The sequence below is a fragment of the Bactrocera dorsalis genome, chromosome 4, assembly GCF_023373825.1.
Source record: "Bactrocera dorsalis isolate Fly_Bdor chromosome 4, ASM2337382v1, whole genome shotgun sequence".
Classification (NCBI taxonomy): Eukaryota; Metazoa; Arthropoda; class Insecta; order Diptera; family Tephritidae; genus Bactrocera; species Bactrocera dorsalis.
In genome coordinates, this window is record NC_064306.1 from 18,376,702 (window position 1) to 18,382,951 (window position 6,250).

Genomic DNA, 6,250 nt, shown 5'->3' on the forward strand with positions numbered 1-6,250 from the left:
TCAGCGAATAGCATCAGCCGGATTGCGCTTGAATCCCAAAAAGTGTTCATTATAGAAGAAGCAGATCACATATCTCGGACATAAAGTGTCAACTGAGGGGATTCACACCGAGGAGGGAAAAATAAAAGCAGTTAAAAATTGGCCTCGACCCACAAACATACATGAACTCCGCAGCTTTCTCGGCTTATGCACGTATTACCGCCGTTTTGTACCTGGATTTGCGAACGTGGCTAGAAGTTTACATGATTTAACAAAGAAGAATCGCCCGTTTGTATGGCAGTTGGAACAAGAAAAAGCGTTTGAGCAGCTTAAAGAACTACTTTGTACGGCGCCGATGTTAGCTTGTCCAATACCTGGAAAGAAATTCATCCCGGATACAGATGCGAGATGCTTATGGAATTGGAGGTGTCCTGTCTCAGCTCATCGACGGGCAAGATAGAGTAATTGGGTATTACAGCAGAGTGCTCGGGAAACCAGAGAAAAACTACTGTGTGACGCGAAAAGAACTACTAGCCGTGGTGGAATGTGTGAAACATTTCCACAAGTATTTGTATGGGCAACGATTCTTGCTGAGGATTGATCATGCAGCATTAAAATGGTTATTACAGTTTAAGAATCCGGAAGGCTAAATTGCACGATGGATTATAAGATTACAGAATTACGACTTCGAAACAGAACACCGAAAGGGGATTCACCACAAAAATGCGGATGCATTATCACGTCGCCCTTGTCCACTGGAATGTAAACATTGTTCCAAATCAGAAGGAAAAGAAGGTATAATCGACGTACGATTACTGAATATAGAACCTGAAGATGATTGGACTCCTCACCGCATCAGAATCAATCAGTTGGAGGACCCTGATCTTGCAAAGCTGATAATAGCCAAAGAAAATGGGGTACGACCAACAAAGGAACAAATAAGTAGCGAGAGTCCAATTGCAAAAGCATATTGGGCCCAATGGAACAGCATAAACCTCGTTAACGGATACCTTCATCGTACCTGGGAAAGCGAAGATGGCAAACAGTCTCGTCTGCTGATCATAGTACCGAAGTCCATGATCCCGAAAGTATTGAAAGAATATCACAATGGTCCTAGTGGAGGACACCTTGGAATTACAAAAACTATAGAGAAGATTAAACAACGGTTCTACTGGATTGGTTGTCGAGATTCATTAGCAGAATGGATAAGTAATTGTGTAAAGTACATTTCAGCTAAAGGTCCTAAAGTCAAAAGTCGCGGTAGGCTGCAACAGTACAACGTGGGATCACCATTTGAACGAGTCGCAATGGATGTTGCAGGTCCGTTCCCAACCAGTACGGCCGGAAACAAATATCTACTGGTTGTCATGGACTATTTCAGTAAATGGCCAGAAGTGTATGCCTTACCAAACCAAGAAGCGAAGACAGTAGCCGAAGCGTTTGTAGAAAATTGGATAACGAGGTTCGGAGTGCCCGTCGAATTACACTCAGATCAAGGCAGGAATTTCGAGTCTTCCATTTTCCAAGAAGTCTGTACATTATTGGGCATCCACAAGACACGGACAACAGCGTTACATCCACAATCAGATGGAATGGTAGAGAGATTCAACCGAACCCTCGAAGAACATCTGCGGAAAATCGTTGATAAAGATCAACGGAATTGGGACAAGTGCATCCAGATGTTCCTGCTGGCGTATCGTTCAGCGAAGCACGAGACAACTGGTTACACGCCAGCGAAGGTTATTTTCGGATCTGATCTGCGACTCCCTGCTGATCTTAAGTTTGGAACGAATCTTGCAGCTGTAAGAAATGATGGAGATTATTGCGCTGCCTTAAAGGAAAAAATTAATGAATTGCATCTAATGGTAAGGCAGCACACGCATTTGATGAGCAATAAGATGAAGGATCGGTTTGATCAGGTGGCAAATTCAAAATGTTTTGAAGAAGGTGATCTGGTCCTGTTGTACAATCCACTTCGAAAGAAAGGCTTGTCCCCGAAACTGCAGACAGCCTGGGAAGGACCCTATATGGTGATGAAACGACTTAATGACGTGGTATACCGCATACAAAGAAATGGAAAAGCACGATGTAAAATGAAAGTAGTACACTTGGAGAGGCTCGCCCCATTTGGTTCAAGAGGATTTGTGCCTAATCGGTTACCCATTTGTTACTTCTAGCAAATTCAATTCTTCTAAATAAAACTCAGTTTTTTTATTATTTCGCTTTATTTAATAATAAAATCATATTTACTTAAACACAAGATTAAGTTTATTTCAGTATAAAAGTTAGTTAAAAAAGCATATTTGTAAAAGTAAATTTAGAGACTTCAACTTAAAATGAATATGTACAACTTAAAACTAATATGTGCAACTTAAAATTAATACGTACAACTTAAAACTAATATCCATTTTCATTTGTGAATGTTTGTCTTCCCCGAAGCACAAGTGCTCTTCCGATGACATGGGCAATTTCGACGCGAGCTCCACGCAATGCTCATCCTCCAAGTCACCGGTGATGCGGCTGATTGAAAGGTACGTCTTTGCCACTATGACGCGGCATGGGCGCAATAATTTACTCTGCGTCTGCATCTCGGCCTTTTCTGGCATCTAGAAAATTAATATATAAAAATTAGCTTCTGTTTTAATTTGGTAATGTAATACTGCGTTACTTACTTTGTTTGTTAGGGACTTTTAAATTGCAGTGAGACGGGTCTCAATGGCATCCAGCTTTTGGATTATATCTGAAAAACATAAATATAATTTTTTAAGCAAATACTAATATATTTATATATCAATACATTATACCTGCATGACCGTCAGACGATGGTTACGGTATCACAATATTTGATGGTTCTATCCAACAGATACACATGTTGATGGAGCATATGAGAGCCTTGCAAGCAGTATTTGACGACGTCGATGGTACTAAAAATCAGTACGCACAAATTACGTCCAGAAGCATATAGATTTCAGTAATTTTGTAAATTGTAGCTCGAAAATAAAAGAATTATTTTTCAGAGCTAGAATATATTTTAGGATACGTTCCTTAAATAAAAACTTAATTGAACATATCGCACTTGTTAAGTTAAAGCGTAGCAACTCAAAATTTCCAAATTTTAGTTTTTTGCAAGAAAATATTGTGTCATCTCTACCCACTGTAAAAATCGTTCAGTGCTTTGCCTAGTCTTTCGTTAAAAAACCCGTTATGACTCTCTCTTTGTTTTCAGAATGACTTCTTTCGACTCAACTAAAGATGTAACTCTCTTTGATTTTAGTTGTCTCCAAGTGTTTTATCAAATTGGTTCGTTAGTGTATCACATAAAGTGTAACATTTTGAATTGTGCCACTTCTACACTTGTACATTGTACCACTATGTATATAAAAAAATTTCAGGAAAAGAGTAATAACTCAAAAATTTGTTATATTCGTGCAAATACTAAACAAATAAAAATGAAACAACGGTTATATTATTTTTAATGATATTTTCGTGCAATTACATTGTTTTTTCTTTGTAATATATTATTAATATTTACGGAAACAGTTTTTCATCTCTACTGAAAATGTTCAAATTTTGAGTTGTTACACTTTAACTTAACAAGTGCGATATGTATAGTAAAAAAAGAAAATTAAATAAGACAATAAATACACATTTAGTGTATTGATACTTGATACTTACAAAATATTCAATCATTTTATTTACATAAATGTATATGGTTGAAACAAACACAGCAAAGAGACAAAATTAAATAATACAATGAAAATTCAATTAAATGAATATGTAGGTAAATGTTCACTATAAAATATTCATTTATATTGATGTTAACTTTTGATGATATTCATGATTTTGTATGCCTGCAATACAACGAACAAAATTTGAACTCGTCATTGCGCAATCTTTGTTTTTATCATTCGTGAAACTGCGCTTTTTTTGTGCAATCTGTTACCTCCGTCTTGCAGGGAATATTGCTGAACTGAGGGAATAAAAGCTGGTAGAGTTCCATAGCATGGCACACACGCACCAATCATTGTCCCAATTTCATCGAGTTGTACAACTTTGTGTTATATATAATGAAAAACAAAATTTTTTGATATTTTGGGAAGTTGGTTGCGTTAGTTGGATAGTGTTTAGGTTGGTCGTGCGATTTCAAACGATTTCGCCATTTTATTTCGGCTGTCAAAGAGAGCGCGTCTACGGAGCAAAGAAAAAATAAAAATGAGTGAAAGCGATCGGCAAATCCGCGAATTTATCGAAGTGTATAAAACCATGCCGGAGTTGTGGAACAGCAAACTGGACTATTACAAAAACAAAAATGTACGCCGTAGAAGCTTTTGTTAGAATTTAAAAAAATAAAAAGCGATGTGTCGATAGACGAAATGAAAAAAAAACTGTCAAATATGCGTACTTGCTATCGCCGGAAGCTAAAAAAAACTTTGCAATGTGAAACATCTGGTGCAGGAACTGATGAATTATACGTTTCAATCATCGAAGAAATTTTAAAAAGTGGCTACCGAACGAACGGAGTTTCTAAAGAAAGCAACCGAGCATTTGGAGACATCCAAAAAACAAATGGATGAAGCAGAAACTTATGCAAATGCATGGGCTTGCATGTACAGGCAAATGAAACCAGAGCAGCAACTTTTTGCAAAGCAAGCAGTAGACGAAGTAATGCTGTTGGGCCGATTTGGAAAATTATGTTTCAATTATCTGCACAGTCCCTCAAGGTCACCAAATTTAAGTAGTCCGCATGTATCACGAACCAGCTCGCCTTTTTTAAGTAATGACTCCCAACTTTATATTTCGACATCTTCTGTAAGTCCAACTCAACATCACGCTTGGCACATTTTACTTCTGTGCCAACTGGAAGCCCCATACAAGCAACATCACATTCGCAACGTTTTATTTCTGTGCCAACTAGAAGTCCTATAGAATCAACATCACGTTCGGCACATTTTACTTCTGCGCCAACTGGAAGCTACATACAAGCAACATCACAAACAATTGAAATAACTCCAGAGTTACACTTTTCAGATGAAAACGAAAGTCAATACACAAGTGTTCTTGATTTGTTTAATGACTCGCAAATATCAATGAATTCAAACATATTAAGATAGAGTACATATATTTTATTTTATATAAATGTGTTTTAATTCATTGATATTTTCTCATTTTTTATTAAAATAATTTTTTTTAGTTCATTTTTTATGTATTAGTTATAAGAGAATGAATATAAGTTTTATTTAAAGAACACAACTAGTTTAACTATTTTATATGTAAATAAAAGGAATTAAAGAGATTTCAGTTTTTTGATAATTTAACAATAGGGGTATTCGCTTTCTCTTGCAATATTGCAGATTGCAAAAATACTATACCGAAATATACAAGGGCACGAGAGCACCCATTGCATAATCTAGTGATATATGAACGGCTGATTCAGTCAATTTATTGTGAATGACTATTGTGCATGGCTATTGTGAATTGGCGCACCTTCTGCATACATTTTTAACAAAAAAAAAAACTGTAACAAATCTTTATAATTTAAATAAAAATTGTAAAATCTATTTAAAACTTGCCTTCCTCAACAATTTAACGACGTAATATGCCTTTATGTCAGCTAAAACAGGGTTGCAATTATATTTTTGCGTGACATTGCACGCAAATATACATGGGTTTTGGTCTGACATATTTTACAGCCATTGCAAATAATTTTCTGCGTGTGTTTGTTGTTGTGCCGGTGCACCAAGAGGAAATATATGCAATTCTTGCACCGTGCAAGGGTTTTGCAAGAGCAAGAGAATACCCTTAATATTTCAACTTTATTGTTTTGGCCTCATTAGATGCATTTCTAGTCAGCGTTGATTCCATGTCGAAAGTCGAAAACGCGATGCCAAAATACCAAAAGCGTTTTCAACTTTAACCCGTGCTGAGCTAAGAGTTTTGTTAAACAGCATTTCATTAAGAAATTCGAGCTACAACAATTTCAGTTAAATTGCACAATCACCCATTGTATCTTATCGCTCTGCATAGTCCCATCTAGACATAATATTGTATAAAAATAGAAATGCATATGAATTTATTAAAAAAATATGACGGAGGGTACATCATTGGAGGCGGCTTTAACGCAAAACACACTCATTGGGGATCTCGTTTAACTACAACCAAAGGTCGAGAACTTCTCAAAGCTATACAAGCAGTTGGATGCAATTTTGTTTCTACAGGAAGATGCGCTTATTGGCCTACAGGTAGTCAGAAATTGCCAGACCTTCTGGGCTTC

General features: G+C 36.6%; 1 long non-coding RNA gene across 1 annotated transcript; it reads right to left on the reverse strand.

Moving 5' to 3' along the window:
• Window positions 1–2,349: 2,349 nt before the first annotated feature.
• Window positions 2,350–3,034, reverse strand: LOC125778186 (uncharacterized). Its single transcript, XR_007422552.1, has 3 exons — window positions 2,784–3,034; window positions 2,652–2,719; window positions 2,350–2,585 (listed from the first exon to the last, which is right to left on the reverse strand). It is a non-coding gene; the product is annotated as an uncharacterized LOC125778186 (long non-coding RNA).
• Between the last annotated feature and the right edge of the window lie 3,216 nt (window positions 3,035–6,250).